The sequence below is a fragment of the Oncorhynchus masou genome, chromosome 3 (genome assembly GCF_036934945.1).
Source record: "Oncorhynchus masou masou isolate Uvic2021 chromosome 3, UVic_Omas_1.1, whole genome shotgun sequence".
In the NCBI taxonomy this organism is placed as follows: domain Eukaryota; kingdom Metazoa; phylum Chordata; class Actinopteri; order Salmoniformes; family Salmonidae; genus Oncorhynchus; species Oncorhynchus masou.
Window position 1 is genome coordinate 46,739,510 of NC_088214.1, and position 12,283 is coordinate 46,751,792.

Below are 12,283 nucleotides of genomic sequence, written 5' to 3' on the forward strand. Positions count from 1 at the left end.
GTGGGAACAGCAGACTGGGATAAGGATTGATTGAATATGTCCGTAAACACACCAGGTCTGCGCAAGCTCTGAGGGCGCGGCTGGGGATGCCGTCTGGGCCTGCAGCCTTGCGAGGGTTACCATGTTTAAATGTTTTACTCACGTCGGCTGCAGTGAACGAGAGTCCGCATGTTTTGGTAGCGGACCGTGTCAGTGGCACTGTATTTTTTTATTTTTTTTATTTCACCTTTATTTAACCAGGTAGGCTAGTTGAGAACAAGTTCTCATTTACAACTGCGACCTGGCCAAGATAAAGCATAGCAGTGTGAACAGACAACACAGAGTTACACGTGGAGTAAACAATTAACAAGTCAATAACACAGTAGAAAAAAAGGGGAGTCTATATACATTGTGTGCAAAAGGCATGAGGAGGTAGGCGAATAATTACAATATTGCAGATTAACACTGGATTGATAAATGATCATGTACAGGTAGAGATATTGGTGTGCAAAAGAGCAGAAAAGTAAATAAATAAAAACTGTGGGGATGAGGTAGGTGAAAATGGGTGGGCTATTTACCAATAGATTATGTACAGCTGCAGCGATCGGTTAGCTGCTCAGATAGCTGATGTTTGAAGTTGGTGAGGGAGATAAAGGTCTCCAACATCAGCGATTTTTGCAATTCGTTCCAGTCACAGGCAGCAGAGTACTGGAACGAAAGGCGGCCGAATGAGGTGTTGGCTTTAGGGATGATCAGTGAGATACACCTGCTGGAGCGCGTGCTACGGATGTGTGTTGCCATTGTGACCAGTGAACTGAGATAAGGCGGAGCTTTACCTAGCATGGCCTTGTAGACGACCTGGAGCCAGTGGGTCTTGCGACGAATATGTAGCGAGGGCCAGCCGAATAGAGCATACAAGTCGCAGTGGTGGGTAGTATAAGGTGCTTTAGTGACAAAACGGATGGCACTGTGATAAACTGCATCCAGTTTGCTGAGAAGAGTGTTGGAAGCAATTTTGTAGATGACATCGCCAAAGTCGAGGATCGGTAGGATAGTCAGTTTTACTAGGGTAAGCTTGGCAGCGTGAGTGAAGGAGGCTTTGTTACGGAATAGAAAGCCGACTCTTGATTTGATTTTCGATTGGAGATGTTTGATATGGGTCTGGAAGGAGAGTTTGCAGTCTAGCCAGACACCTAGGTACTTATAGGTGTCCACATATTCAAGGTCGGAACCGTCCAGTGTGGTGATGCTAGTCGGGCAAGTGGGTGCAGGCAGCGATCGGTTGAAAAGCATGCATTTGGTTTTACTAGTGTTTAAGAGCAGTTGGACGCCACGGAAGGAGTGTTGTATGGCATTGAAGCTCGTTTGGAGGTTAGATAGCACAGTGTCCAATGACGGGCCGAAAGTATATAGAATGGTGTCGTCTGCGTAGAGGTGGATCAGGGAATTGCCTGCAGCAAGAGCAACATCAGTGATATATACAGAGAAAAGAGTCGGCCCGAGAATTGAACCCTGTGGCACCCCCATAGAGACTGCCAGAGGACCGGACAGCATGCCCTCCGATTTGACACACTGAACTCTGTCTGCAAAGTAATTGGTGAACCAGGCAAGGCAGTCATCCGAAAAACCGAGGCTACTGAGTCTGCCGATAAGAATATGGTGATTGACAGAGTCGAAAGCCTTGGCAAGGTCGATGAAGACGGCTGCACAGTACTGTCTTTTATCGATGGCGGTTATGATGTCGTTTAGTACCTTGAGTGTGGCTGAGGTGCACCCGTGACCGGCTCGGAAACCAGATTGCACAGCGGAGAAGGTACGGTGGAATTCGAGATGGTCAGTGACCTGTTTGTTGACTTGGCTTTCGAAGACCTTAGATAGGCAAGGCAGAATGGATATAGGTCTTTAACAGTTTGGGTCCAGGGTGTCTCCCCCTTTAAATAGGGGGATGACTGCGGCAGCTTTCCAGTCCTTGGGGATCTCAGACGATATGAAAGAGAGGTTGAACAGGCTGGTAATAGGGGTTGCGACAATGGCGGCGGATAGTTTCAGAAATAGAGGGTCCAGATTGTCAAGCCCAGCTGATTTATACGGGTCCAGGTTTTGCAGCTCTTTCAGAACATCTGCTATCTGGATTTGGGTAAAGGAGAACCTGGAGAGGCTTGGGCGAGGAGCTGCGGGGGGGTCGGAGCTGTTGGTCGAGGTTGGAGTAGCCAGGCGGAAGGCATGGCCAGCCGTTGAGAAATGCTTGTTGAAGTTTTCAATAATCATGGATTTGTCGGTGGTGACCGTGTTCCCTAGCCTCAGTGCAGTGGGCAGCTGGGAGGAGGTGCTCTTGTTCTCCATGGACTTCAGTGTCCCAGAACTTTTTGGAGTTGGAGCTACAGGATGCAAACTTCTGCCTGAAGAAGCTGGCCTTAGCTTTCCTGACTGACTGCGTGTATTGGTTCCGGACTTCCCTGAACAGTTGCATATCGCGGGGACTGTTCGATGCTATTGCAGTCCGCCACAGGATATTTTTGTGCTGGTCGAGGGCAGTCAGGTCTGGAGTGAACCAAGGGCTATATCTGTTCTTAGTTCTGCATTTTTTGAACGGAGCATGCTTATCTAAAATGGTGAGGAAGTTACTCTTAAAGAATGACCAGGCATCCTCAACTGACGGGATGAGGTCAATGTCCTTCCAGGGTACCTGGGCCAGGTCGATTAGAAAGGCCTGCTCACAGAAGTGTTTTAGGGAGCGTTTGACAGTGATGAGGGGTGGTCGTTTGACTGCGGCTCCGTAGCGGATACAGGCAATGAGGCAGTGGTCGCTGAGATCCTTATTGAAGACAGCGGAGGTGTATTTGGAGGGCCAGTTGGTCAGGATGACGTCTATGAGGGTGCCCTTGCTTACAGAGTTAGGGTTGTACCTGGTGGGTTCCTTGATGATTTGTGTGAGATTGAGGGCATCTAGCTTAGATTGTAGGACTGCCGGGGTGTTAAGCATATCCCAGTTTAGGTCACCTAACAGAACAAACTCTGAAGCTAGATGGGGGGCAATCAATTCACAAATGGTGTCCAGGGCACAGCTGGGAGCTGAGGGGGGTCGGTAGCAGGCGGCAACAGTGAGCGACTTATTTCTGGAGAGAGTAATTTTCAGAATTAGTTATTGTCTTCAAAGCGGGCAAAAAAGTTATTTAGTCTGCCTGGGAGCAAGACATCCTGGTCCGTGACGGGGCTGGTTTTCTTTTTGTAATCCGTGATTGACTGTAGACCCTGCCACATACCTCTTGTTTCTGAGCCATTGAATTGGGACTCTACTTTGTCTCTATACTGACGCTTAGCTTGTTTGATTGCCTTGCGGAGGGAATAGTTACATTGTTCGTATTCGGGTCATTTTCCCGGTCACCTTGCCTTGATTAAAAGCAGTGGTTCGCGCTTTCAGTTTCACGCGAATGCTGCCATCAATCCACGGTTTCTGGTTTGGGAATGTTTTAATCGTTGCTATGGGAACGACATCTTCAATGCACGTTCTAATGAACTCGCACACCGAATCAGCGTATTTGTCAATGTTGTTGTTCGCCACAATGCGGAACATATCCCAGTCCACGTGATGGAAGCAGTCTTGGAGCATGGAATCAGTTTGGTCGGACCAGCGTTGAACAGACCTCAGCGCGGGAGCTTCTTGTTTTAGCTTCTGTCTGTAGGCAGGGAGCACCAAAATGTCGTTGTCAGCTTTTCCGAAAGGAGGGCGGGGGAGGGCCTTATATGCATTGTGAAAGTTAGAATAGCATTGATCCAAGGTTTTACCAGCCCTGGTTGCGCAATCGATATGCTGATACAATTTCGGGAGTCTTGTTTTCAGATTAGCCTTGTTAAAATCCCCAGCTACAATGAATGCAGCCTCAGGATATGTGGTTTCCAGTTTGCAAAGAGTCAACTAAAGTTCGTTCAGAGCCATCGATGTGTCTGCTTGGGGGGGAATATATAAGAGAATTCCCTTGGTAGATAATGCGGTCGACATTTGATTGTGAGGAATTCTAAATCAGGTGAACAGCGGGACTTCAGTTCCTGTATGTTTTTGTGACCACACCACGTCTCGTTAACCATAAGGCATACGCCCCCTCCCCTCTTCTTACCAGAAAGATGTTTGTTTCTGTCGGCGCGTTGCGTAGAGAAACCAGCTGGCTGCTCTGATTCCGTTAGCGTCTCTCAAGTGAGCCATGTATCCGTGAAGCAAAGAACGTTAGTCTTCGATGTCCCTCTGGAATGCTACCCTTGCTCGGATTTCATCAACCTTGTTGTCAAGAGACTGGACATTGGCGAGTAGTATGCTAGGGAGTGGTGCGCGATGTGCCCGTCTCCGGAGCCTGACCAGAAGACCGCTTCGTTTCCCTCTTTTACGACGTCTTTGTTTTGGGTCGCAGGCTGGGATCCAATCTGTTGTCCTGGGTGAAAGGCAGAACACAGGATCCGCTCCGGGAAAGTCATATTCCTGGTCATACTAATGGTGAGTTGACATTGCTCTTATATTCAGTAGTTCTACCCGACTGTATGTAATGAAACCTAAGATGACCTGGGGTACCAATGTAAAAAATAAAAACTGCATAGTTTCCTAGGAACGCGAAGCAAGGCGGCTATCTCTCTCGGCGCCGGTAGTCTTATAACATGAGATCCTCTCTAAGCTTTATAGGGATGTGGCTCTGAATATAAAATGGCCACACCTCCACCTTTTGGCATTTTTGTATTTCCTGTAGATCTTATAACCATGTATTGCTACCACTGTATCATCAAAGATATCATATAAGAGAGTTTCAGTGATCTGTTACTAGCAAATTATTGATTTCATGAATCTTGTTTCTTAAGATACATATGTTATCGTGGGATATTTTTTGCACTTTTCTGGGATGCTTGATTGTTTTTGTTGCTTTACTGGGAATCTTAGCAGATGTAGACATGCTCAGGTTATTTAGCCGTGGGTCGTTCCTCTTTTCAGTTCGCTGCTGCTAGCGACTGGAACGAGCTACAAAAAACACTCAAACTGGACCGTTTTATCTCCATCTCTTCAAAGACTCAATCATGAACCCTCTTACTGACAGTTGTGGCTGCTTTGTGTGATGTATTGTTGTCTCTACCTTCTTTCCCTTCGTGCTGTTGTCTGTTCCCAACAATGTTTGTACCATGTTTTGTGCTGCTGCCATGTCGTGTTCCTACCATGTTTTCATGTTGTGTTGCTACCATGCTGTGTTGTCATGTATTTCTGCCACGCTATCTTGTTTTCTTAGGTCTCTCTTTATCTAGTGTTGTATCTCTTGTCGTGATGTGTGTTTTGTTCTATATTTGTATTCTATTTCTAATCCATACAAATATGTTAGTGCAGGGTGAGTTGCACACAGTGGACTTCCTGATATGGCACACTGCCTCCGTGCTAACAGTATAACTCTGGTTCATAGGCACATGATTTCTGCGTACAATAGCTGTAGGATCAGCTGAGGCATTCAGGACAGTAAGAGGGACATTAATTAGGTTACTTACATTGTCTTCCAGCTCCCCTGGGATAATGTACATTTGCTGAAGCATTATGACAACTCAGCGACACAATGGTAGATATTAAATGAGCTGGTCTTGGGTCAATGATAAGTCATTGTCTCAATGCAGCCTTATGAAAGTTCCCAAGTAGATCAGTTAGTAGAGCAAGTAGGGTTGCAAAGGGTTGGAAACTTTCGGGTAAATTTCCTGAATTTTCCCGGAAATTTTCAATGGGAAGTTAAGCCCGGGAATTTGGGGAATTTTGCTTAAATTCATCAAAAACGTTATCTTAAAACATTGAACCTTTTTGTGGGATACACATAAGACAATTCTAGATCTTGTGGCATATTTTGGTTAAACTAACCCCAATTCAATAGAATTGCAACCCTCTGCATGCACAGTGCCTTCTTCTGTCACATGTGCAGTGCACTTTTCCATCACATGTACAGCTGATTCTCAAGATCTTGCACACTAATGAGATGCTATTGATCCCACACTACTACACTGTCTGAGCCAAGGACTACATGCTTTCTGGTAAGTTTTGATTATAATACTGGGTGGGGTGAATAGATTTTATATTACATAGATGATTTTTTTGTGAACTAGTAAATAGTAGCCTAAAGCAAAGTGTGTTTAAACCAATTCTAACTTGTTAACAATTTCTGCTAGTTAGTTTTTGCTACCATGTGGGATTTTGCTTGCTTGAGCCTGCGTTAATTTTGAGGAGCATTAATTTGGTATAATTTTAAAACAGTTATCTTACAAAGGAGTTGTTTAATCTAACTACTTAACTATTTATCTGTACATGGAATTGTATTTGTTTTTTTAAAACTCATTTACTTCTAATCTTTACAGGAAAATGCTATGGGCACTATCTGATGTGTGGAGACATTTCACTGCAGCTAATGTAGATGGAAAAGCTGTGTACATTTGCAAATACTGTGCCAAATCATATGTGAAGAATGCAGCCAGGTGCATAAAGTTCCCTCAGCACTCACAACAACCTTTGACAAAAGTCCCTCTACTTCTATTTGAGGTGGAAATGATGAATCAGACACTTTATCGATAGCAACAGCTCATGGTCCTTCTGGAATCAGACGTTTTACTCAATGGAGGAACCTAGTCAGAGAAATGCTGATGAATGTCTTGCTCAAGCTGTGTATGCACCTGGTTTACCTCTGATGCTCACAGGCAATGTGTAATGGAAGAGATTTCTGAATGTTCTTCATCCAGCATACACCCCTCCAACCAGACATGCTTTATCTACACATTTTCTGGAGTTCAACAGAGTTCAAGTGACGGTCAAGCAAATCGTAGAGAAAGCAGACTGTATTGCAATCATCTCTGATGGGTTGTCGAATGCTTGTGGGCAAGGAATAATTAACGACATCTCCATCCCTCAACCAGTATTCTACAAGAGCACAGACACAAGGGACAACAGACACACCGGTCTCTACATTGCAGATGAGCTGAAGGCAGTCAATGACCTTGGACCACAGAAGGTATTTGCACTGGTGACAAACAATGCTGCTAACATGAAGGCTGCTTGGTCTAAAGTGGAGAAGTCCTACCCTCACATCACACCCATTGGCTGTGCTGCTCATGCAGTGAATCTACTCCTCGAGGACATCATGGCACTGAAAACAATGGATACACTCTACAAGAGAGCCAAGGAAATGGTTAGGTATGTGAAGGGTCATCAAGCAGAAATCTACCTCGCCAAGCAAAGTGAAAAGAATAAGAGCACCACATTGAAGCTGCCCAGCAACACCTGTTGGGGTGGTGTTGTCGTCATGTTTGACAGTTTCCTGGAGGGGAATGAGTCTCTCCAAGAAATTGCCATATCACAGTCTACCGATATGGACAGCCCCATCAAGAGGATCCTTCTGAATTATTTATTTTGGGAGAGATTGGTAAGCAGCCTGAAACCTATAGCAGTAGCCATTGCACGGATTGAGGGAGACAATGCCATCCTGCATGATGTTCAGACTCTGCTTGCAGATGTAAGAGAAGAAATCCGTACTGCCCTGCCCACTTCACTGCTGCTCCAAGCAGAGGAAACTGCAGTTATGAAATACATCAAAAAGTGTGAAGACTTCTGCCTGAAGCCCATACACGCCACAGCGTACATGTTGGACCCCAAGTATGCTGGCAAGATCATCCTGACTGGTTCAGAAAACAAGGCCTATGGTGTCATCACTACCGTGTCTCGCCACATCCAGGCCAAGGTTCTTGACAGTCTGGTGAAATACACTTCCAAGCAAGAGCTTTGGTATGGAGATGAAATATGGCAGTCGTGCCAACATATCTCATCAGCCACCTGGTGGAAGGGACTTTGTGGATCTGAGGCTCTTTCCCCTGTTGCCTCCATCATCCTCCAAATCCCACCAACGTCAGCAACCTCAGAACGCAACTGGTCCTTGTTTGGGAACACACACACCAAAGCATGCAACAGGTTGACCAATAATACAAGGGTTGAAAAATTGGTGGCCATCTGGGCAAATTTGAGCCATCTGAGCCATCCAGGGAGAAGACATGGAAGCTTGAGAGGAAGACAACCAAAGCTTTAGTATGAATTTACAGATGTATGTTGAAAACGTTTTTGGGAGATGCAATGGATCATTGGGGATCATTCAATATTCCCTTTATTTTCTTGTTCAGTGAAATCATCCAATGTGAAGAGCCAAATCAAATACTAACTAAATCGTTTTTTCAATTTTTATTGGAAGGATTTAATCATTTGCAATTATGTCTACTTATGATAATTTAAAAGGTTTATGTTTCTGTCTCCATATGATATGGTAAATATATCCAATGCAAAAAACATCTATTTAAATGGTATTAATTTTAATTTGCATATATTCCCACGGTAATTTTCCACCTCTGAATTCTCCCCAAAATGTGCAACCCTAAGAGCAAGGCACTTGCAACACAAGGTTTGTGGATTCGATTCCCATGGGAGACAAGTGTGAAAATGTATGTATTCACTACTGTTAATTGCTTTGGATTAAAACATCTGCCAAATGGTATTCTATATTCGTCTAAGGGAAACGCATTGCGCCAATAGGGTTAACTCACTTGGTGGGAATTGTAACGTGGCTCATATTGAGGATCGCTATAACACTTAAACATTGATTCTTGAAGAATGTAAATGCCTCATGAGTTTAGTTTAACTGTCATACCCCAGGAAATGATTGGAAGAAAGTCCACTAGGACAGCAAGAGCGGGAAGTGAAGAAACAGAGTGAGGATAGAAAGGGATGTAGGAAAGCAGGAAAGGAAACGAAGCAAGGAAATGATGAATTAAGGGAACTTGTATAGGAGGAAAGAATAGAAGGGAGAGTGAATGGATTCCGACTGAGGCTGATGCAAAACTCACTGAGATCGACTCTACTTCTACTGATTCAACTCCTACTGACACAGACTGACCTACTGAGACTGAATCAACTCCTACTGAAAATAACTCCTCTTTAAACCTCTTAAGGTATAGGGGGCAGCATTTTCACTTTTGGATAAATAGCGTGCCCAATTTCAACTTCCTGCTACTCATGCCAGGAATATAAGATATGCATATTATTAGTAGATGTGGATAGAAAACATTGAAGTTTCTAAAACTGTTTGAATCATGTCTGTGAGTATAACATAACTTATGTAGCAGGCAAAACCCCGAGGACTAACTGTTCAGAATTTTTTATTTTTTTTGCCTCTGAATGTTCCCTGGGTTGTCTTTGCCAAGGGACATTTCATAGGAACCTGTTTTCAGTTCCTACCACTTCCACTGGATGTCACCAGTCTTTGGAATTTGGTTTAGGTTATTCATTTGTGCAATGAAGAAGAAGCACATCCTGGAAAAACATTACCCTATTGAGAGTTGCGCAAGACTTAAAAAGGAGCATGGTTTGTTTACTTGCTGTATTGAACACAGATAGCCCCGTCTACAATTTGATCGATTATTAACGTTTAAATATACCTAAAGTTGTATTTACAAAAGTAGTTTGAAATATTTTGGCAAAGTTTATAGGCAACTTTTGAAATGTTTTGTAGTGACGTTGCGTTTTTTGGCAGCTGTTTTTTTCTGGATCAAACGCGTCAAATAAATAAGACATTTGGATATATATGGACGGAATTAATCGAACAAAAGGACCAATTGTGATGTTTATGGGACATATTGGAGTGCCAACAAAAGAAGCTTGTCAAAGGTAATGCATGTTTTATATTTTATTTCAGCGTTTTGTGTAGCGCCTGCAGGGTTGAAATATGCTACTCTCTTTGTTGACATTGTGCTATCATCAAATAATAGCTTCTTATGCTTTCGCCGAAAAGCTTTTTAAAATCTGACATGTTGGCTGGATTCACAACGAGTGTAGCTTTAATTGAGTATCTTACATGGGTGATTTAATGAATGTTTGATATTTAAATTATTATTTGAATTTGCCGCGCTGCATTTTCCCTGTTTTTTTTCCAAGTGGGACGCAAGCGTCCCCTATACCATAAGAAGTTAATGAGAACAACTTTACCTCTACTGACAATGACTCAACTCTTACTGAGATTGACTCAAATCAAATCACATTTATTTATAAAGCCCTTTTTACATTAGCAGATGTCACAAAGTGCTTATACAGAATCCCAGCCTAAAATCCCAAAAAGCAAGCACTGAAGATATAAACTCAGCAAAAAAATAAACTTCTTCTCACTGTCAACTGCGTTTATTTTCAGCACACTTAAGTTGTTTAAATATTTGTATGTACATAAGATTCAACAACTGAGACATAAACTGAACAAGTTCGTTCCACAGACATGTGACTAACAGAACTGGAATAATGTGTCTCTGAACAAAGGGGAGTCAAAATCAAAAGTAACAGTCAGTATCTGGTTTGGCTACCAGCTGCATTAACTTCTTAACGCTTCCCATCCCGTTAGCGGGATCATTTTCATCAGCAACCGCTGAATAGCATAGCTCCGCAGGCAAATAATATTACTAAAAAATATTCATATTCATGAAATCACAAGTGCAATATTGCAAAACACAGCTTAGCCTTTTGTTAATCCACCTGTCGTCTCAGATTTTGAAATTATGCTTTACAGCGAAAGCAATATAGCGTTTGTAAGTTTATCGATAATGTACACATTATGTACACTAAGCATTAAGTAGCTAGGTCACGAAAATCAGAAAAGCAATCAAATTAATTGTTTACCTTTGGTCTTCGGATGTTTTCACTCACGAGACTCCCAGTTACACAACAAATGTTCCTTTTGTTCCATAAAGATGATTTTTATACCCAAAATACCTCCGTTTGTTTGCCATTTTATGTTCAGAAATCCACAGGAAAGAGAGGTCACGACAACGCAGACGTATATTCCAAATATCCATAATGTCCACAGAAACATGTCAAACGTTTTTTATAATCAATCCTCAGGTTGTTTTTCAAATCTATATTTCAAAATAAAAGCCTGAAACTATGTCTAAAGACTGACACCTTAGGGAAGCCATAGAAAAAGGAATCTGGTTGATATCCCTTTAAATGGAGGATAGGCATGCATAGGAACAGAGGTTTCAAAATTGGATTTTCCTCAGGTTTTTGCCTGCAAAATCAGTTCTGTTATACTCACAGACAATATTTTTACAGTTTTGGAAACTTTAGTGTTTTCTATCCTAATCTGTCAATCATATGCATATTCTAGTGGGTACGTTTTTTTGCCAAAAACTAAAATACTGCCCCCTACATGCAAAAGGTTAAGTACTGCAGGGCATCTCCTCCTGTGAGATGTTACCCCACTCTTCCAGCAAGGCACCTGAAAGTTCCTGTACATTTCTGGAGGGAATGGCTCGAGCCCTCACCCTCCGATCCAACAGTTCCCAGACGTGCTCAATGGGATTGAGATCCGGGCTCTTCGCTGGCCATGGCAGAACACTGCCATTCCTGTCTTGCAGCTAATCACGCACATAAAATGTGTCATGCTGGAGAGTCATGTCAGGATGAGCCTGCAGGAAGGGTACCACATGAGGAGGATTTCTTCCCTGTAACACACAGCGCTGAGATTGCTGGCAATGACAACAAGCTCAGACCGATGATGCTGTGACATACCGCCCCAGACCATGATGGGCCCTCCACCTCCAAATCGTGCCCATTGGCGACGTTGTTGCCGGTGAGGACCTGCCTTTACAACAGGCCTATTGCGGACAGTCTAAGCACTGATGGACGGATTGTGCGTTGTGGTTTCCATCCTTTACCTGTCCCGCAGGTGTGATGTTCGGATGTACTGATCCTGTGCAGGTGTTGTTACACATGGTCTGCCACTGTGAGGACATTCAGCTGTCCGTCCTGTCTCCCTGTAGCGCTTTCTTAGGCGTCTCTCAGTACGGACATTGCAATTTATTGCCCTGGCCACATCTGCAGTCGTCATGCCTCCTTGCAGCATGCCTAAGACACGTTCATGCAGATGAGCATAACTGTGACCTTAATTACCTACCATCTGTAAGCTGTTCCACAGGTGCATGTTCATGAATTGTTTATGGTTCATTGAACAATCATGGGAAACCCTTTACAATGAAGATCTGTGAAGTTATTTGGATTTTTACTAATTATCTTTGAAAGACACGGTTCTGAAAAAGAGACGTTCATTTTTTTGCTGAGTTTATATATACAGTGTATCCATAAAAATGATGCATAATTTCACCAGTACCAGAAAAGCTGTCTGTCTCGTCCTGACAAGTTCCTTATCTATGGGCTGGTGGAGATTGCATATTAGGACACTCTCAGTCACAGTAAGAATTGCATTGTTAGTTATTCTCAGTATGA

At 43.3% G+C, this 12,283-nt stretch overlaps 1 protein-coding gene across 3 annotated transcripts in view; it reads left to right on the top strand.

Moving 5' to 3' along the window:
- adcy8 (adenylate cyclase 8 (brain)) overlaps nt 1–12,283 on the top strand; it is a 255,443-nt gene that overhangs the window by 182,313 nt on the left and 60,847 nt on the right. The gene's annotated exons all lie outside the window — the stretch shown is intronic.